The sequence below is a fragment of the Danio rerio genome, chromosome 14 (assembly GCF_049306965.1).
Source record: "Danio rerio strain Tuebingen ecotype United States chromosome 14, GRCz12tu, whole genome shotgun sequence".
In the NCBI taxonomy this organism is placed as follows: Eukaryota; Metazoa; Chordata; class Actinopteri; order Cypriniformes; family Danionidae; genus Danio; species Danio rerio.
In genome coordinates, this window is record NC_133189.1 from 54,124,240 (window position 1) to 54,147,550 (window position 23,311).

The following is a 23,311-nucleotide window of genomic DNA, read 5'->3' on the forward strand; positions in this document are numbered from 1 at the left end:
TTCACACACACACACAGACACACACACGCACACACACACACACACACACACACACAAACACACACACACACACACACCATTACGCTTCTCCTCAGAGGACACAACACACACACTACCCTCCTCCACGAGAACGTAAACAAAGCGGCACGCGTCGCATTTTCAATGTGGCTTTACACGCGACATGAGAATATAGCGAGTTAACCTGATACAGTACACGCGGTTACAAGTAACAAATCACAACTAATTACATTTGCAAGCTAGAGTAAACAAGGAAACAACTTTAATCGCACGTACTTACACTTGAGAAATGGAGGAAGAAACCGATCCAGGTTCTGTCATAGTCCATCAGTAGTCTTTACTGATCCTTCCTTTAACAAACGGCCGATGAAGTATTCTCTGTGGCATGGAGTTTCCAGAAGCACTCAGACTGCTCAAGGCTGGGCTATAATGCTGAGGTTTCATCTTTTGGTAGAGACTGTCAATAATATCCATCTGCACAGCGTGACTTCATTTGAGCGGTGTGTGTGTGTGTGTGTGTGTGTGTGTGGCTTTTTTTCTGTGTTAGTGGGCGGGGCCGCAGGTTTCAAATCTCCCGGGTTTGCGCGCGCAACTACTTGTGTTTCGTAGATATGTCATGGCGAAACACCTAATGACTCGTTATCAAGATGACTCGTTTGAAGCACTATGAGTTGACTCTTTTATAGATGAATCAACAGTTTTAAACACTGTACACTAACAGGTTTAAGCCTTAGCTAGATATTTCACTTCACTTAGAGCTGTGTTACACACTACATGAAAGAGCATTTTTAAAAACCCAAAATATGGGCTCTTTAGGGTACTGGTATTCAGCTTAAAGTGACATTTGAAGGCTTAACTAGGTTAATTAGGTTAAAGTTCGGGTAATTCGGCACGTCATTGTATAACAGTGGTTTGTTCTGAAGACAATAGGAAAAATTATTGCTTAAGGGGACTAATAATATTGACACAATACGGAAAGTGCAGCAACTGGTCAGTTTTTTTACAGAGTTCAAACTTAGTTTAAATGCTGGACTTTTTCTACGTTTCTGGAGAGCAGCTATAAAAGGAAACCGTCAGTATTTTTGACTCCTGGTGTTTTGTGCAGCAAGATTGAAAACTGATTTCCAGCTAGTCTTGAATTTCAACCGGTTTCTTGCTATGAGGAATATTTGAGTGATGGAAACAAAGTGCCGTATTCGATATCACCTGGTTTTTGTTGTTTATGAGGGCGGGAAATTTGATGAGGAGGAAGTGAAGCCATGTCAACCGAGGGTCAGACGTTAGGACAGACTTTTCATCCAAAACAACAATGTGATGGAGATACTCTGTAAATGTTTGTTTGTAAAATTAGACCTTACAGATCTGGCGTGGGTCCCACCAGTGACGATTTACAGCCACATCGCACTGCTACTCGAGTAATATTGCGTTTATACAACAGCATAACCGTGTATATAAAAAAAGAAAATCACCCACGGAGAGTCTAAAAACCCTTTTGTAAGAGAAACTACTTCCCACCGCCATTCCTTCACATCTGCAGCTGACGTCAGAACAGCAGAAACCATTGCTCATTCATAAACATTACCTTAGAGCTAGTGTTTGAATGATTCTCTAGCGTAATGTCTAATATATGATGAAATGCCATTAATCTACAGAGAAATCTCCCAGTATTTCTCTGTTGCAATCGGGAGATCACAATGTTACTATGGTATGAATACAGCACAACAGCATACAAAAGAGAGAGATCGGCTTAAAAAGTCATTTACCTGTTTACCTGCTGAAAAACAGCATCGATAAGTTTGGGGCCGTGTCTGAGTCGAGTAGATTCTTTCAGAGTTGCATCCAGCTCATAAACTCCTCCAGAAACTGAACCTGGATGATGGAGGCATTCAGCGGGGCTTCTGACTGAGCCGAGCCCAGTTTGATGAACTGTTGTCTGTGTTGGCTGAATAATTTCCCCCGGGACACCAACAACAGGCCCTACATCACAATCACACCTCACAATAGCAAGCTCCTGATTGGTTAACGTGGCGCGAATATACGCTTAAGTTTAGATTTTTGAACTCGAGCGATTCACGCGTCAAATGCGCAAAACGCTCACTTCGCGACGTGCCATTCTCGCTATCGCGCTGCAGGATGTCTTTTCGCGTTTGCATTGACTTAACATGTAAATCCCTTGCGCTTAACGCTCCTTCCGCGTCTGGTGTGAACTCAGCATTAGGGCTCATTATACGGTCTCTTTCGCCATCTTGTGGATGCATATCGTCAACCGTCTTTGCTCAAAGACAGGCTTATGCTGCGTTCACACCAGACGCGGAACGCGTGTCAAGCGCGAGTGATTTACCTGTTAAGTCAATGCAAACGCGAGAATAGACATCCTGCGGTGCGATACGCGCGGCGCGAATGGCGCAAATTGTGTGAATGGCACGGGGCGAATTGAGCGTTTTGCACATTTGACGCGCTTAACAAGCGTTTCGCGCGAATCTCTCGAGTTTGAAAATCTGAACTTCAGCGTACATTCGCGCCGCGTTAACCAATCAGAAGCTTGCTCTTGTGGGGGCGTGATTGTGATTTAGAACCTGTTGATGGTGTTCCAGGGGAAATACTCCAGCCTTCACCGACAACAGTTCATCAAACTCGGCTTGGCTCAGTCAGAAGCACCGCTGAAAGCCTCCGTCATCCAGGTTAAGTTTCTGGAGGAGTTTCTGAGCTCACAGAGCTGGATGCAACTCTGAAAGGATGTAGTGGACTCAGACAGGACCCTAAACGTATCGACGCTGTTTTTCAGTCTTCATAAAGCACAGAAACACGGTTATTTTCTTCATAAAATCCATGTTAGCCGTTTAGCTATGAAGCTAGAGTCTTCGGGCAGACAGAAGCCCTGCACATCACGCAAATCCGCGTCTGTTCTGAATTGAATTTGACACGCGAATGAAGTGGGGTTTGATGCGCGAATGAAGCGAGTAAACTCAAATGTTCACGCGGCTGTTTACGCGCGAATAGCGCGATTTATCTGCGCGTTCCGCGTCTGGTGTAAACACAGCATAATGGCCATCTCTATGTAGCCTAAATAACGTGCTGTGTTAATGAGACTCTTATCGCGCGATAAGAGTCTCATTAACACAGCACGTTATTTAGGCTACATAGAGCTGAGTCTAATCTACGCAAGCTATGATGACTTTCACCTTGATAATAGGCGTCTGACAAAAAAAAAAGTTCTCAAAGACTTTTTCTTATTATTTGGGTAGCACACATTTCCTGAATGCCTTTGGCATAATTCAAATGAGCCATTTAAGCCAAGCTTAATCTAGATTAATTTCAAGATTAGAGCGAGATTAAGCCCACCTATAATAAATATGTATATTTTACTGTATATATCTTGCATTAGGTTAATAAATAACACACAATTTTGAATGAACTAGCTCTTCAAACTATATTTAAGATACCAAAATGAATCCAAGCCTGTTCAATAATAGCACGTTATGGTGAGAGTTTGGGAAAGAAACCCATCCTTTGTGTTAGCAACCTAGAGCCTTATTAGCCTACCTAATTATGCCTAAAAACACACACCACTGCATTCTTCATTCTACTCGCACAATAGACCCACATACAAATGCTCTCGACTGAAACCTGATATCAACATCGGCTGTCAAGTCTATTTAACACTGTTTTTCTTGCCATCAAACTTTAACAAAGCCCCTGAGGAAGAAATGGTAATGAAAAGGCCACACAGGGGCCGTATACTGTAGAAACCGAGCAGTACAGACATGACAGAGCCACCAAAGACTAATGTTTCATACTGTCAGCCAATGCAAAACATGTTGTTATGAAAGCACTTTGCAGGAGCACAATCAGCATTTGGTTTGTTTAGGATGATATCAGAGGAGTAGCGTGATTCAGCACAAACACACCGTGTGTCAAAACACAGTGTTGAGAATGACTTCAGGCTGAGAGGAAGATAACAGAATTCACAGAAATGCAAAACAGAAAAAAAGTCAGGATAACCATCGAACTAAATATTTTTATTTCATTAATATTTTTTTATTGTTTAGATTTCTTTTATTTTTGTTTTATAAAATAAAATATTTAAATTAATTACTAATTATTATTCGTATTATATTATTATTATCATTATTATTATTATTAATTAAGTTATTATTAATTAATTAAAAAATAGCTATTTGTAAATTTACATTTTTGATTTAAAACTATTAATTTAAATTATTATTAATAATTATTTAAAAATATTATTTCAATTATTAATAATAAATTTTAATGTTTGGCTTTAAAATAAATGTAGCAATTTGTGCTTTTTAAAATTAAAAATATTAAATTAAAATATTATTAAAATTATTTATTATTTTTGTTATTATTATTAATTGTTTTAATTATTATTAATTAATTTTAATGTTTTGTTAAAAATATGAATTTGTGCAGTTTTATAAAATAAAATATTAAATTAAATTATTATAATTATTGATTATTATTATTATTATTATTATTATTTAATTTAGTATTAATTAATTTGAATGTTTTTCTTTAAAACAAGCAATTTGTGCATTTTTAATCAAATAAAATATAAAATTAAATTATTATTATTTTAATTATTATTACTATTGTTATTATTAATTTATTTTAATTATAATGATTACTATTATTATTATTAATCATTTTTATTATTATTATTATTATTATTATTAATAATTAATTTTATTTATTATTATTACTACTACTGTTATTATTATTAATTATTTAAAAATATTATTATTACTACTACTATTAATAATTATTTTTATTATTAATTAATTTCAATGTTTTGCTTAAACTTATTCAGCAATTTGTGTATTTTTTTTATAAATATGAACATTCAATTAAATTAAATTAAATTTTGTTTAGTTTTAACTTTGAGTTTAAGTGTTTTATTTAAATTATTTTTTTTCTGTTAACATTCAGAAAATTAAATAAAAACATGAAAAGTCAGAATTTGGAGAAGAAAAAAATCATTTGTGTTTGGATTGTGAGATTTCATAATATAATATTTCAAAATAATTATAAGAAATAATGTCACAAAAAAAACTATTTAATTCCATTCATATTTATTTCTTATAGCACTTTTACAATGTAGATTGTGTCAAAGCAGCTTAACATAGAAGTTCTAGTAGATTGAATCTGTGTCAATCCAGTTGAATAAGTAATTGCAACTTGTTTTTCACAAAGTTGTGACTTGGTAAGACTAGTTAGATTAAGTAGCAGTTCTTACTATTAACTTCTGGCTTATAACCTGCATATTATCAAGATATGAACTATTTATTATAACATATGATCTTACTCTACATTCCTAATCCTATATAAACCCAGCCCAAACCTAAACCTTAGTCAGTATGAGCAGCAAATTCAATAGTATACATTACTGAAATACAGAACGATTAAATGACAACAACATTTTGCATCAGGATCAGAGCCTCTATTTGTTCTCCAATACTACAAATCTTTAATTACAACGACAGACGCTTCACTCAACGGATAAAAGGATCTAAAGGCAAAAGGAGAGTCTTAGTGCTGTGTGTGTGTGTGTGTGTGTGTGTGTGTGTGTGTGTGTGTTTGTTTGTGTGTGTGTGTGTGTGTGATGTCCTGAGAAAGAAAGCTGACTAATCCTAATCCCGCACGAGACTTTCTCAGCAGAGTCAGAAGCACAGGGGTTTATGGGATAGCAGGCCAATAACTCAGCAGGATCGTTACTGCCATGATTTGTAAAAGCTCACAGTCTTCACTAAGGTCCTGTGGCTGCCCAACGAAATAAGACTCTAGTAATTTAGAGTACTGCAGTGTTTTTGAACCATACTATATAGTAAAGTACTTAAATGAATCTGTTGAGGTGATTCTACTGTTGGTAACACAATACCTATAGTAATATAAACAAATGACCCATTCATGTAGTTTTTTATAACTGTGTGTATATTTTACTACAATACATCACAGCTTACTGTAGTGAAAGCAAAAATATACTATTTAATACAGTTTATTAGTTTACTATAGTTAATACTACAGTATGAGGGAGCATTCATTAACAAAGAGTTGTAAAAACTAATATATACACTCACCGGCCACTTTATTAGGTACACCTGTTCAAATGCTCTGTCATGCAAATTTCTATTCAGCCAATCACATGGCAGCAACTCATTGCATTTAGGCATATAGACATGGTCAAGACGATCTGCTGCAGTTCAAACCGAGCATCAGAATGGGTAAGAAAGGGGATTTAAGTGACTTTGAACGTGGCATGGTTGTTGGTGCTAGACGGGCAGCTCTGAGTATTTCAGAAACTGCTGATCTCCTGAGGTTTTCATGCACAACTGTCTCTAGAGTTTACATAGAATGGTCAGAAAAAGAAAATAAGTGAGCGGCAGTTCTGTGGGCGCAAATGCCTTGTTGATGCCAGAGGAGAATGAACATGAACAACGTGAAAGCATGCATCCTGCCTTGTATCAACCGTTCAGGCTGGTGGGGGTGGTGTAAGAGTGTTTGGGATATTTTCTTGGCACACTTTGGGCCCATTAGTACCAATTGAGCAATTGACCACAGCCTACCTGAGTATTGTTGCTGACCATGTCCATCCCTTAATGACCACAGTGTCTCCATCTTCTAATGGCTACTTCCAGCAGGATAACGCACCACGTCATAAAGCGTGAATCATCTCAGACTGGTTTCTTGAACATGACAATGAGTTCACTGCACTCAAATGGCCTCAACAGTCACCAGATATCAATCCAAAAGAGCACTTTTGGGATGTGGTGGAATGAGAGATTCACATCATGGATGTGCAGCCGACAAATCTGCATGTCATCATGTCAATATGGAGCAAAATCTCCGAGGAATATTTCCAGTAGCTTCTACAAAGTATTAAGATAGTTGTGAAGGCAAAAGGGGATCCAACCCGGTACTAGTAAGGTGTGCCTAATAAAGTGGCCAATGAGTGTATACTATAATACACTTTATTATAATATGATTCAGAAATGGCTTAAGTATTGTCTATAAATCGCTATAGTATTTATGAAAAAACACAAAAGTGTAGATTCATGTGCAAGTGTGTGGCTATGAAAACATAGTCAAATAGCCTCCATACAGTCGTTTTTATTAGAGTAGGCTATATTATACTGCAATACACCACAGTTTACTGGAGTAAAAACTAAAGTATACTACAGTATTTATTACAGTTTATTGGTTCACTATAGTTGATAGTGATATTTTGAAAAATGTTGGAAACCGGTAACCATTGACCTCCATAGTAGGAAAAAAGCTAATACTATAAAAAGTCAATGGTTAACAGTTTCTGACATTTTCTAAATATCTTCATTTATGTTCAGCCAAAAAAGTAAATGATCAAGGTTTGAAACCACTTGGGAGTGAATAAATAGTGACTAAATACTTATTTAGGGGTGAACTGTCCCTTTAAATCACAGGTGTCAAACTCAGTTCCAAAAGGGCCGCAGCTCTGCACAGTTTAGTTCCAACCCTAATTAAACACACCTGATCAAACTAATTGAGTCCTTCAGGCTTGTTTGAAACCTACAGGTAAGTGTGTTGGAGCAGGGTTGGAACTAAACTGTGCAAGGCTTCGGCCCTCCAGGAATTGAGTTTGACACCCCTGCTTTAAATGCTGCATATATTCTACAATCATAATAATCTATAATTTACATTCATATTATTTTCAGCTTAGTCTCCTTATTAATCAGGGGTCGCCATAGTGGAATGAGCCACCAAATTATCCAGCATATGTTTTACGCAGCGGATGCCCTTTCAGCTGCAACCCAGCACTGGGAAACACCCATACACACTCATTCACACATTGACAAGTGAAGGGTGAATAAATAATGACAGAATATTTATTTTTGAGTGTGCACTGTACCTTTACCCAACAAATAAACTATTTTAAGCAACAAAAAACGCAGGATTCACTCAGGGTGACTCATGAATGACTCAAAAAATGACTCACTGGTTTGAATTTCAATGCAGAAGTGTGTGGTGCTTTTTAAGTAAATATCACAAAGTGGTAATACACTGCATGAACAATATTTAGAAAATATATAAACTACTGTCTGCCTACTGAAACACTTATTTCAGTTCGTTATTAACCAGCACTGCTAATGATTTGGGCAGGAGTTTTAAAATAAGACCCCAGGTTTCAGTATTTCACTGCAGGAATTAAGTGGCCTATAAAACCCCCCAGGGCTGCAGGATTGAAGCATAAACAGCTGAAGTGATTGCATGCTAATGTATGGTCTATTTGCTGAGCCAAAGCCCTGCGGCGACTCACAGTAAAGGTGTAGTTTCTGATAACGTTGAATGATGCCTTCCTTTCTGCACACCTGCTCTCCTGAAATCACTGAAATTACGGCAAAATACTCTCAGGCCATGTCAACGGTAATATGTTTTTGCTTAAAAATGGAGGGCCGGTGTCCTGGATATTTTAGTTCCATCCCCAAGTAAGCACACCTGAACCAGCTAAACAAGCTCTTTCTGTATACTAGAAAGTTCAAGGTAGGTGTGTTAAAGGAAGTTTGGAGCTAAACTATGCAGGACACCAACCCTCCAGGACTGAGTTTGAACCCCCCTGGTCTAAGGTATTGGGGGTGTGGCTAACATACTTAACCACGCCCCTCCAGCTGTCAGTTTTGACAACAGACACTGCAAGCAGGAGTCTGTTAAGTTGTAATAACTCTCCCCAAACCCTTTTCCACATCTTTCTGAATGAAATGCCTACTTCATCCAATCAGCAGTAGAAAAACAAGCCACGCCCACTGTTAGCTGATTTAATATTCTGTTTCTCTACAAACTGCGTCACAATCCGGGGAAAAAAAATGTCGCAGCTGCAGGCTCATGTGGACTTTAACGCATTTTTAGTCATGTGACTAAAATAAAACATGCTGAAAAAGTTGGCGGTTCATTCCGCTGTGGCAATCACAGTTTAATAAATCTAAACCGAAAAGAAAATGAATGATTGTATATAATATTTTCTACAATGATGACCCTGTTATTTTACGTCTGATGTTTTACGTTAATGTTTTGTACTTGAATGCTGTTAGATTCCACAAAAAAACCCGAAAGGCACTGTTTGTTTAACTTTTTGTTTTTGCTCTGTCGTATTTATATATGCTTGTAATTTATTTTATTTTATGACGATGTTCTGCATAGAAAAAGACTTGATCACCCCAATTCGATAAATTTTTGGAAATCTTTCCAAGTAAAGATATTCAAATCATCTGATTCATATTGCAATATATATTGCAACAAAACAAAATATTGCAACGTCAGATTTTTCCAATATCGTGCAGCCCTACTGTATCTATATACTAATTATATTATACTAATGTATAATAATTATTGAGCAGAATAGCAAATGTTTTCATGTTGTCAAATCAGGTTTTAATCCACCAATATTGATTACTTTCCTCTTCTAAAGTTAAAACACTGCTATCGTTTGTCTAAAATCAAAATGAAAGTATAAATATTTTATATAAGTATAAGTATAAATATTTTACATAAATATAAGTATTTTTATTTTATGCAACAAAAAACTGCTATAAATTGCAAAAGACCCTTTTTCAAAAATGTCACTTTAGACAATTGTTTGGTTTTTAAGAAGGTAAATTTACTTTTGCGTCAAAACCAGCTAAACCCACTTCTGCTTTTTTTTTCTTTTTTTTGAAAAAACCTCTAAATCCACCTCTTGAGACAAGACAGTGTAATTAGCTGAAAATCATTAAAGATGCAACTAGAAAATATTTTACCAAACATAAAACACATAAACAAACACCTTAAATAAAAAATACATAAATCTGTCAAGTAAGTGGCGGTTCATTCCACTGTGATAAACCAGAGAAAAAGCAGAAGGAAAATGAATGAATGAAATCTGTAAAGTGCAATAATCAATAACATTAAAACTGACATTAATTCAATCTTAAGAATCTGTTGTGATTTCTGATATTTGGGATTTATATTTGCTGTAAATAGAACAATGTAAACATTGCAAACATTGTAAGCTAAGCTTATTAGATTAAAATAACGTGGTGTAAAAATATTATGAAACATCAATATCTGTGCATTGTCCATTAATAGAAAAAGCTTATCAGATGTATACTGTAGGTATTAAGTAATATTAACAATGTATAGTTTTATACATTATATTTATCTTTTTAAAAATAGCTTAAATTAGCAAATAAAACACAAGGTAGGCCTACTGGGCAAAAAGGTGATGCCTCTCAGACAATTTTAGAAGCTGCCATTCATTCATTCTCACCATTCTTTGGTCTTGATCTCTTGTTTATCCTCATAGCATCTACGTGGGATAAAGGAACGGCATCTTAACTCTGTCTTTCGTGAAATGGAGATGATATTTAATGTATAGTAAATCGGACTCATTCAAAGTAGCATCGCTGCATGAAAAAATCATTATGAATGCATGCTGCACTCCTGACTGCACAGTGTGTTTTCTTTTTCTTATAATGCACAGAGTTTTGAGGTAAGGGACGTTTTCATTTGCCATTAACTTACAGTCAGACAGCCTCATCCAGTTCATCAAACTCCGTCTTTTAAAATCGAAAGAGGAATAAAACAGTCTTCTCACAAAGCTGGCGCTGCTACATTGAAAACATATGATTAGATTTGTGTCTTCTGATTGGTTTTCGGGATATCTCGGCTTTTGCTGTCAAAAGCAGGTGGCATTTAGAGGCTTTTGCCAACAAACTGTTATTTCTGAATGCGCTGACGCTGGGATTTGGATGATTACAAGCAAAACTATTTGTTGAACAAACTACGTGCCTAAAGCATTCACTTAATGTCATTAGCTAATTTTTGGCGGAAATGGTGTTTAGAGGCTTTTGCGTCTGAACTCTTCATATATACATACATATATATATATATATATATATATATATATATATATATATATATACATAAGTCAGAATTATTAGCCTTGTATATATATATATATATATATATATATATATATATATATATATATGTATATATATATATATATATATATATATATATATATATATATATATATATATATATATATATATATATATATATATATATACATAAGTCAGAATTATTAGCCCCCTTCGAAAATTCTTCTTTTTAAAATATTTTGCAAATGATGTTTAACAGAGCAAGGAAATTTTCACAGTATGTCTGATAATATTTTGTCTTCTGGAGAAAGTCTTATTCGTTTTATTTTGGCTAGAATAAAAGCAGTTTTTAATTTTTTCAACACCATTTTAAGGTCAAAGTTATTAGCCCCTTTAAGCTATATATTTTTTTTGATAGTCTACAGAACAAACCATCATTATACAATAACTTGCCTAATTACTCTAACCTGCCTAGTTAACCTAATTAACCTAGTTAAGCCTTTAAATGTCACTTTAAGCTGTATAGAAGTGTCATGAAAAATATCTAGTAAAATATTATTTACTGTCATCATGGCAAAGAGAAAATAAATCCATTATTAGAAATGAGTTATTAAAACTTTTATGTTTGGAAATGTGTGGAAAAAATCTTCTCTCTGTTAAACAGAAATTGGGGGAAAAATAAACAAGCGGTCTAATAATACAGGGATTTACAGATTTACAGAATAAAACTAAAATAATTTTTACTCAAACTGAAAAAGAAAAATTATAACACTGTATAAGGCACTGCTGAAAAAACATTTCATTATCAATGCTGAAAACACCTAATATTTTAGTAATAAATGTAATCATTTTTAGGATTCTTTAATAAATATGAAGTTAAAAATAGCAATCTTTGTTTTAAATAGATTTTTAAGACAGTGCATAAATCTATACTGTCACTTTTGACCCTTTTAATGCCTCCTTGCTTAAATAAAGACCTGTAATTAATTTGTTGTGCACTATATTTGTGAAATTAATTTAGTCTGCCATCAGAAGAAGAGCAAAAATGACTGTTTTCGAACAGGTTAAAAACACTCATCTCATCTTTGATTGGTCGGTCATTCAGTTAGTAACGCCATTGGTTGAGCTAATGTTATTACGCCTCGTCCAGAATAGCTGGGCAGTTACTTAACAATGGATATACTGAGCTGCGCAGGTCAAGGGTGGGATAATAGTCAGATTCTCCGGCTGGACATGAGCTTGTTGTCATGTGGTGACAGCCAATCAGAACAGCTGAAAACACTAAAAATAAAGACCTAACTAACCTTATGAGGCCAGAGAGCATTCAGTGAACTGGATAAGAAGCAAGCTACTGCTGTCTAAAAGCAACACTAAGAATTAGGGCTGCATCATATTGGGAAAACTGACATTGCGGTATTTTGTTTTTCTGTTTTATACATTGCGATATGAATAGAATTTCACAAGCTGACACATTTGCATAAAATATATAAAATAATACACAATTATACAGATTAAAAGAATCAAATTAAATTACACAAGAAAACAAGAAAACATTGATAAAAAATTTATAAACCAATGCTTTATTGCTTACGGTGGAGTCCAACAATATTGAGGTGCATACATGTATAAATAATTAAACATAATAAAAATTGGTTAAAGTGGCAATTTTTATCATATCTTGTGCCCAAATGCTTTAAATTGACTTGAAATCTTTCAGTCACAGGCCTTAAAACACATTCAAATAAAAATATATCACATTATTAATTCATTTTCTTTTCGGCTTAGTCCCTTTATTAATCTGGGGTTGCCACAGCAGAATGAACCGCCAACTTATCAAGCTTATGGTTTACACAGCGGATGCCCTTTCAGATGCTACCCATTACTTGGAAACATCCATACACACTCATTCATACACATACACTACTGACAATTTAGCTAACCCAATTCACCTGTACCACATGTCTTTGGACTTGTGGGGGAAACCGGAGCACTCGTAGGAAACCTACGCCAATATGGGGAGAACATGCAATCTCTACACAGAAATGCCATCTGACCCAGCCAAGACTTGAATCAGCGACCTTCTTGCTGACTGATATCACATTATTAGACTTGAACTGAACCTTGCAATGACTGCACAAATCACCAACTGTAGTTTATGATAGGGCTGAACTATATATTGCAAAAATATTGTTAGTATACAGTATGCTATATACAAAATGCAGACATTTATGCATTGTTGTTGTTTAACTAAATTTGACTAGATGGGGCCTTACTATCTTTAGTCCTGCCTTCCCAATAGTTGCTTTCAGTGTTGGGCAAGCTACTTGACAAATGTAGTGAGCTAAGCTGTTAGCTACTCTACTTAAAATGTAGCTTAACTACACTAAATATATAGTGTATATATTACTAGTGTATATATATATATATATATATATATATATATATTAGGGGTGTAACGATTTATCGTTGTATGATTTATTGCGATGCAAAAATGTCTCAATATGCATCGTGGCGTTATGACGATTTGATTACGATATGACGTCCGTTTTCTCTTATTAGTTGAGCTGTTTGCACGTGAGCTACGTTCCACCTGCTGTCGCACGTGAGTTCAGATTGCAGCAGCAGTAATGTTAGCAGACCAAGATGAGTGGAGTTGAAATAGAGGATGGCCCATCCTCTCAAAATCAGACGTCTGGCAACATTTCGGTTGTACAGTCATTGCTTTAGACTTGTCCGCTTTTTGACACGCATACTGGGTCAAACATAGCTGAAGTTTTAAAGTCTTCACAGTGATTTACATACTTTGCACAGCGACAGGGATACCTCCTAATGGTGTTGAAAGAGTCACATACTGTATTTATAAGGTACAATTCACCCTAAAATATCATTCTGTCTTCATATAATGATGTATTGGCAGCCGCAAAATCTCACATGACGTGAGCTGACCGTGAGCTGTTTCTACCTTCAGTGAACAGAACCTGCAGGTTGTGACTACCAGGTAATAAAGTAGTAAACAACATTCAGTTTGTGGAAGAGAGTGATCGTTCAGGAGCCGCGTGGGAAGTATGAACAGCAGTGGAAATGAAACCGAAAGCGTGCACATTATTTAAATAACCATTGTCAATTATAAATCAATTATAATCAATTATAAATAAATGTCAATTTAATAAATAATATTTCTGCTACAAAACAAACAAAAGATTATAATAAATCATTCAATTCAATGATAAAAGCTGCAGAGCAGTCATCAGTAAATAAATAAAAAAATAATATACACCTCAAACAAGAATAGACAAGAGAAAGTAAGTAAAGTCTCACTTCTATCACTCTTTAAAAGTTTTGGTTTCAGTTCGTGTCAATTTAAAGGTTCAGTCTGAGCTGATCTTCATTTTTCTGTGTTAGTGGAAAGCATGGCGAGTCAGCCGACCCAATTTATGCGCAGGCAGAGCAGGATTCTTGCGCTAACCACCGGCGCAATACCGGTCTTTGTTATGAGCTGCAGTTTCAGTGTAAACTTAGTAAAGGCGAGCTTCTTTGGCGATGATATGTACAGTATTAGATTTGACTTTTAGCGGACATTTGCGCTGAACACGCAGTGAATGCAACGCATGGAGATTCGGGCGCCTTCTCCAAGAAGCGCATACTCTATTGATCTCAGCTGGCGGATCATTATTCACCACGTGACGTGTCATGATCGCTTTCATCTGCGCCTCAACTTTAGGTGGGGTTTGCAAACCTGTGTGCTTTAAGTTTTTACTCTTCAGCCGTTTGCATTTCCCGTGGTCATAAAAGCTCCTTCCCTGTCATCTGACAGCGGAATACCTTGAGTGAATGACAGCTAATATGAACCATTATAGCGGCAGGGAAGAGCGATTCAGCACGTTTTTACAAAAAATCAAAACAGGTCGCACTACAACCATTATCTGCAGTCGCACTAATGCGCCCAAATATATTATGAGGTCGCATAGATTAATTTTCGGGCGCATATGCGACCAAAATGGTCGCAATTTCAAACCCTGAATAGTGAACCTGCCTAAACTGCTGAAAAGAGCCACGGCTGTCCTGTGTAATGAAAAGACGGCCACCCTGTCACTCATCATGCCCAACATGAAGACAGCCATCCATAAAAACCTCTCAGACAGACACACATCAGTTCAGGATTGTTTTATAGAACTGCTGATTACCTGGAAATGTAGATTTTTTTTTTTTTTGCACACACAAAAAACGCAAGTGACCAAGCAACGCCTTAAGCTCTTACTGTTAAATTGAATTAAATTGAATAATTTCAATAATATTTTTTAAGAAGTTTTTAAATTGTTTTATTTTCCAGAGACAGTCCTGTTTAATTTGTTTTCTTAAAGAAGGTTCAGTTTAACAAGTTGAAACAAAAGAAATACATAAAAAATAGTTTACTTGGTAATTAATTATTTAAAAAAAATTAAATTTGCATTTCAGTTTAATTTTCAATTTTTATTCCAAATATCGTGATACATATCTAATCGTGAACATTATATCATGATACACATTGTATCGTGAGTTGAGTGTATCGGTACACCCCTAATATATATATATATATATATATATATATATATATATATATATATATATATATACATATATATATATATATATATATATATATATATATATATATATATATATATATATATATATATAGTGTAATAAGCATTATAGTGTTATATATACTAAAGTATTTTTATTTTTTGAACACAGCATCAGAAATTAAGTTATTGCATCTTAACATGTACTTCTGGAGGTATGGTCACAAGGAATCCTGCTTCAGAAATAACTTCTTTCCTAGTCATTTTTCCATCAAGCAAGTTTCACCAGAGGTGGCAGTAACGCACCAAAAACTTTGTTTTCGAACACCGTAAAACAGAAAGAAGAAGAAATCACCGGCCTCACAGCTCAGTGAATGTCGTTGACGTCACTTATTGATCCACGATCGGTAAATGTAGCTTGTGTTGACCCTACTGCGCTACTTGACTAATACAATAGCTTCGCTACTGAAAAGCTATTTGATTTAAAAAGTAGTGACGCTACTGCCACGCTACTGAGAAATGTAGTTAGGCTAGTAGTGTCACTACTTGTAGCGTCGCTACTGCCCAACACTGGTTGCTTTTCTGTTATTAGCTGTAGTGGCTCAAAGGTGAACCCCGAGCTGAAAATACACCACGGGGCTCCATGCTTGTAAAAGCTCGCTCCAACGCTCGTCACTGCTACTAAACCGACCAATCACAGAGCTTGCGATATGCGTCATCACGTACATTTTTTGAGAGGTGTGTGAGTATGCAAAGGCTGTGCCAGACCATATGCGTGGGCTTGACTCAGAAGTATAAATCAGCTGGCGTCACGTGACTCCACATGCGGTAGGGAAAGTAATCGAAAAATCAGCTTACTTTTTAATTTATCGTCCAGCCCTATTATATTGTAAGAAATACTCGACAACAATATTGCATATGTATTTTAGTATTGTGCATTCCTACAGTAGGTAATACTTTAATATGGCCAGTAACGCCGCGCCTTGTACCACCGCCGCTCTACGCAATTCACACCGTGCTTCAGAGTCAATGCTTGATAGAGGGTGTGTCTGAAGCTGGGGCTGACATGATCGTCATATCAGCGTCAGCCAATGAAATTAGTGAGCAATCGGCTACTGTCTGAGCTGGTGTATTTGCATAAAGCGATCTGATTGGCTGACGTTTCCGCATGCGCTTAAAACGTTGAGAAAGTCAAAACTTCTGATTCACAATTTAGTTCAGCAATGCCTGACGTCACCCATTCAAAGTGAATGGGAAGCGTTGACGCTGACGCCCCATGTGAGGTATGACCGCAGTTTGTAACTATGCCACCAGGGGGCACAAAAGGACGGGATGCGAATGGACTGAAATGGCCTAAACAGTATCTGTAAATACTCTGCTACTTGTAAATAAAGATAAACAATGAAACAAAGCATTATAATTCCTTCATTAATCATAAAAAAATTGTTAACAAGCTTTATTATCGTAAACTTAAGTGCAATGAGGATTCTTTTAATATAGTAGAAATAAAAAAGACAACTAAAATGAAAGTACAAACAAAAATACAAATATTTTTGCTTAATTACAATCCCAATTTAACATTGCAGATCTGCGATATCGATGCTAAACCGATATATTGTGCAGCCCTACATGTGTATTTTTATGCGGATCTTCATGCACTCTGACTTAAAGTGACAGTTCACCCAAATGACGATGTACTCACTATCTAATAAGTGATTCTAAACATCCATCAGTTCTTTTCTGCTGCTGAACACAATAGAAGATATTTTGAAGAATGCTAAAACCACTGACTTCCATAGTGGGAAAAACAAATGCTATAGAAGTCAATGGTTACAGGTTTCCAACATTCTTCAAAATATCTTCTTTTGTCTTGAATGGAAGAAATAAGCAGGTTTAAAGGGAAGGTAAATGATGCCAGCATATTTTTTTATTTTTGTGTGAGCTATCCCTTTATCAGCCACTCCTACACAGGGCCATGACTCCAGAGGTCAAGGGTCCCATTGTGGCCCCTGGTTTCCACGGTAACAGCCCAGCAAAGAAGAACGCCACTCGCTTTCCCTCCTTTGTGCCTAAAATCAGGGCATCAAAAGCAAAACAGAGCCAAAGTGCAGAGCAAAGACTCCCTCCAAAAAAACATTTCACAACACTGTCCCGCAGATTCATGTACACACAGCAGAGCTCTCGACCACCAAAGCAGATGACAGGACGGCCCAGGCTGCGCTCCAGCAATGCAAATGCACTTTTTATGGTTTGTGGCAACCTATTAAGTGCTGAGAAAACTTCTGAGTGACCTTACTCTAATGGAACTGACCTGCTAGGAATGCATTGCAATTGTTTTTTTGAGACAAAAGCGCTCAATCTTCATGCACATGAAACCAATGAGATAACCATATTCTAGCATGGCGACAAAACGGTTACTGTATATAGGAATTGTTTTAAGCAGCACATACATCGATTCATTGCATTTCTTTAACATAATGTTCAATACTGTATTATACTTTCAATATTTACAGTAAATTAAGGGTGTCACGATCCTCCAAATCCTCGATTCGATTACATTTTCGATTCTAAAGGCACGATTCGATTCGATTTTCGATTATGAACAATTAATTAATTAATGACCAATTATTTATTTGTAGCCTACCATTTAAACTACCTGACCTGCATGGTCTTTGTTTGACCCATAAACAAATCATACAGTGAATGAATAAAGGCAAGATACAAACATAATTACCACCTGTCAATCACTTTTTCTGCGGGACTCGTGAATAGGCAGTGATCTGTGTCGTTATAATGGCGTCGGAAAAAAAGACGCACAACTAACAGGAACCAGCAAACAGTATCTGAGGTGTTCGATAAAATGACTAAGTACAAGTGAGTGAAAGATTGAAGCAGTCCTCTGACTGCCTGGACCTGCTGTCTCGAGCGCATACCTGTGTGTGTGCGTCTGTGTGGACACGTGATGTGCATTTTCAGAGGTAGAGAGGAAGGAGGGCTGCTCAGAAATGCTACACGCCACTGTGGATGTCAAATCGTTGTCGTTCTAAAATGCCATTTAAAAACAAAGACAGTGTAAACAGGGCCTGAGTGTGTACTTTTCGCGAGCGGATTTGCAACCGGGGCAGGCGGAGGATCGCGATGCCGGTGTTGTCTATCGGACGAACCGTACGTAATACGTACATAGCAGAGCTTGCAAAACTGTGTTTTTTTTGTCGACAACGCGAACGTTGTCAACTTAACTCACTGGAAATCCAAAATGCTTACACACCGGCGACTTCATTGAAAGAGGAGAGGGTTTAAGCCAGGGGTCTCAAACTCAATTTACCTGGGGGCCGCAGGAGGCAAAGTCTGGGTGAGGCAGGGCCGCATAAGGGATTTCACAAAAAAAGTCCTCAAATGTCATTATTAACAGTTTTATTTATTTCTTCTGAACATGAAGTGTCCTGAACCTTGATAGAACATTGAGTGAAGATTATGAACAGTTCTTCTGAACATGGCATATTTTGCCTACTTCTTGCTGCCAGAGACTTGACAGCGCTTCTTCTCACAAATCTGAACCACATTTGGCTTTAGAGCGGAAGCAGTTGAGACCCTCAGTATGGCTTGAAGATGACCTGTCTAGACTCACTCAAAACTTCCATTCCCTCACCTAAAAAAAGGCGCATATATGTATAAATAAACACCCCCACTCCAGTCACATCAGTCTGTACCAGTCTGTATCTACCTATAATATATATAAGATGCAGGCTGTAGCTAGGTAGGTGGCAGGCTGCAGATAGGTAGCTAAGTGGCAGGCAGGGGCGGGAACAGCTTACCTTGGTTCTGGCCGGCGCGAGTTCCCTCCTAACACTTCCCGCCCGTCACAGCGTCTAACAAAGGGGCGGGGTGCGTGGTGACGTCACCGGCATCCCCGACCCTTTGTTTACACGGCGTGCGGGGAATGCCAGTGACCGCTGTGTACGGATAGAATCAGCGGAGCGGGGAGCGCTCTCTTTCCCCACTCCGCTGATTCTGTCAGTGTACAGCGATCGGCGCGGGCCACAAAATATTGCACTGAGGGCCGCAAATGGCCCGCGGGCCGCGAGTTTGAGACCCCTGGTTTAAGCTCTGTCGACGGGTCTCCTGCTTCTGCAGTTTAACAAGCACTTCAACAAGCCTGTTTTTTTCCCGCTTGGCAAGCCAAGCTGACGTGACATGGGGGCGTGGCAGCATCAACGATTCTATTTTTTGATTCGATAATCGAAATTCAGCATAAATTGCGATCGATTTCGATTAAAAATTGAAATCGTGACACCCCTACAGTAAATGGTGGTGTATTGTAGTATAATAAACCCTACTCTATTAAAAAACATAGTATTTGGTGATTTGTTTATACTGTATTCATATTATTGTATTACTATAGCATATATAAACTAGTTACTCTAGTAATTTATAGTAAATACTAGTGTTTTTGAACCATTTAATAGTTTTGTATATTGTACATACTGTGTGTATTATAAATATAAAGCGTATAAACCGTGAAAAGTATTCATAGAGCTTCACTTTTACCACATTTGTTTATGTTACAGCCTTATTTCAAAATGGATTAAACTCATTGATTCTACCTTCTTCACACAACACCCCATAATGACAATGTGAAGAAAGAGTTTTTGAAATCGTTGCAAATTTATTCAAAATAAAAAAGCTGTAAAATCACATGTGCATCAGTATTGACAGCCTTTGCTCAATACTTTGTTGATGCAGCTTTGGCAGCGATTACAGCCTCAAGTCTTTTTGAATATGATGCCACAGGCTTGGCACACCTGTCTTTGGGAACTTTTGCCCATTCCTCACTGTTGTACCTCTCAAGCTCTATCAGGTTGGATGGGAAGCGACGGTGTACAGGCTTTTTCAGATCTCTCCAGAGATGTTAATAGGATTTAGGTCTTGGCTCTGGCTGGGCCACTCAAGGACATTCACTGAGCTGTTATGAAGCCACTCCATTGATATTTTGGCGGTGTGCTTTGCGTCATTGTCCAGCTGGAAGATGAACCGTCGGCCCCATTCTAAGGTCAAGAGCACTCTGAAGCAGGTTGTCATTCAGGATGTCTCTGTACATTGCTGCATTCATCTTTCCCTCTATCCTGACTAGTCTTCCAGTTCCTGCTGCTGAAAAACATCCCCACAGCATGATGCCAACACCACCATGCTTCACTGTAGGGATGCTGTTAGCCTGGTAATGAGCGCTGCCTGGTTTTCTCCAAACATAACGCCTGGCATTCACTCCAAAGAGTTCAATTTTAGTCTCATCAGACCAGAGAATTTAGTTTCTTATGGTCTGAGAGTCCTTCACATGCCTTTTGGGTAAGTCCAGGCAGGGAGTGTCTTCCATCTGGCCACTCTACCATACAGGCCTGATTGGTGGATTGCAGCACAGATGGTTGTCCTTCTGTAAGGTTCTCTGGAGCTCAAGAGTAACCATCGGGTTATTGATCACCTCCCTGACTAAGGCCTTTCTCCCCCGATCACTCAGCTAAGATGGCCGGCCAGCTCTAGGAGTCCTGGTGGTTCCAAACATCTTCCACTTAATGATGATGGAGGCCGCTGTGCTCACTGGAACTTTCAGAGCAGCAGAAATTTTTCTGTAACCTTCCCCAGCCTTGTGCCTTGAGGCAATCCTGTCTTGGAGGTCTACAGACAGTTCCTTTGTCTTCATGCTTGGTTTGTGCTTTGACATGTACTGTCAGCCCTGAGACCTTATATAGACAGGTAATTTTTCCAACTATTTTATTTTTAATAAATTTGCAACAATTTAAAAAACTCTTTCTTCACATTGTCATTATGGGGAATTGTGTGTAGAATTTTTGAGGAAATAAAGGATTTTAATCCATTTTGGAATAAGGCTGTAACATGAACAAATGTGGAAAAAGTAAAGCCCCATGAATATTTTCTGGATGCACTGTATGTTATAATATTGATTAATGCTCCAGCATTCTGTACTGTAATATTACTTATACTTAATAGATTCAATACTGTAGTATATTTTAAATACTACAGTAAATGGTGGTGTATTGTAGTATAATATACCCTACTCTTTTAAAAAAACAGTATTGGGTGATTTGTTTATACTGTATTTATATTAATGTATTACTATAGCATATATAAACTAGTTACTCTAGTAATTTATAGTAAATACTAGTGTTTTTTAACTTAATAATTTATATATGGTGTATACTGTGTGTATTATAAATATAAACTGCATATCTTGTAATATTAATTAATGCTTAAGCATTGTGTAATGTAGTATTAACTATACTGTTAAATACTGTAGTATACTTTCAATATTTACTACAGTAAATGGTGGTGTATTGTAGTTTAATATACCTTATTCTATTAAAAACATAGTATTGGGTGATTTGTTTATACTGTATATTATTGTATTACTATAGCATATATAAACTAGTTACTATAGTAGTTTATAGTAAATACTAGTGTTTTTTAACTTAATAATTTATATACGGTGTATACTGTGTGTATTATAAAAATAAACATCTTGTAATATTAATTAATGCTTAAGCATTCTGTAATGTAGTATTAACTATACTGTTAAATACTGTAGTATAGTTTCAATATTCACTACAGTAAATGGTGGTGTATTGTAGGATAATATAACCTATTCTATTAAAAACATAGTATTGGGTGATTTGTTTGTACTGTATTTATATTGTTGTATTACTATAGCATATATAAACTAGTTATTATAGTCATTATAGTAAATACGAGTGTTTTTAAATCATTCACAATTGCTGTAAACAGTATACTGTGCATACTGTATGTATTATAAATGTAAACTGTATGTATTGACCAAGGTTGATTAATGCTCTTGCATTCTGTAGCTATACTGTTAAATACTGTAGTATACTTTCTATATAATAACAAACTGTGTTGTATTGTAGGATAATATACCCCACTCTATTAAAAACCTATAGTATTCGGTGATTTGTTTATATTGTATTTATATTAATATATTACTATAACATATACAAAATCACCACAACAGATTAATTTAAGTTCTTTACAATGATATGGTTCAAAAACACAGTAGTGTTTATTATAAGTTATACTTTATATTTGTTTCAGTAACAATTCACACTAGTTAGGTTACCACTGTTTTATTACCTGTCTGTTATAAAGATATGAACTGTTCATTAGCACTTATATAGTATGGTCTTATTTTACATACCTAAACCCAACCACTAACTTATAAACTATTAATAATCAGCTAATTATTAGTTTATCGAGCTAAAAGTCTTAGTTAATTAATGTATTGTTTATGGCTTGAAATGCACATTTAAAAAATAAAGTTTTCACGTGGGCTGTGTTAGAACACATCAGTGTTAAAAAGTAAACATTCAGCGTTGTGCACCATTAGCTGTGCACAGAGACACTGCAGCAGCAAGTGCAAAGACTCACCATTTTTGCTCGCGAATGATCTCAAAAGCAGATGAGACGGACGTCTGGGTCGCTGGAGATGAGTTTAGATAGTTTCAGAAGAAAACAATAGAGATATTCATTCCTCGTGGCGCCGATGTTCATCTGTAGTAGTTGAGTCTCGGCGGAGATGATGTTGATAGCGTAGTCCTGAACTGAGAAGTGTTGCGCTTCGGTTTCCCTCTCTGAGATTTAAACTCCTCTGCACTGGAGGTAATACTGCGACTCTACAGCGACACATGGTGGCCACACTGCAGGGTGCACTCTGCTATTCTTTTCTGAGGACATTGGGGGAATTCTCCAAAAGCTAAAAAAATACACTTATTCACTCTTCAAGTGCCTTGGACTGAT

General features: G+C 36.6%; 2 protein-coding genes across 5 annotated transcripts in view; one reads left to right on the forward strand and one right to left on the reverse strand.

The window, feature by feature from the left end:
* Positions 1–23,127, reverse strand: part of n4bp3 (NEDD4 binding protein 3) — a 92,254-nt gene extending 69,127 nt beyond the window's left edge. For all 3 annotated transcript variants that reach the window (XM_073922305.1, XM_073922303.1, XM_073922307.1), the window contains exon 1: positions 22,943–23,127. The gene's annotated coding sequence lies outside the window, so the exon portion shown is untranslated. The remainder of the gene's footprint in view (positions 1–22,942) is intronic.
* anxa6 (annexin A6) overlaps positions 1–23,311 on the forward strand; it is a 230,555-nt gene that overhangs the window by 79,186 nt on the left and 128,058 nt on the right. The window lies entirely within an intron of this gene.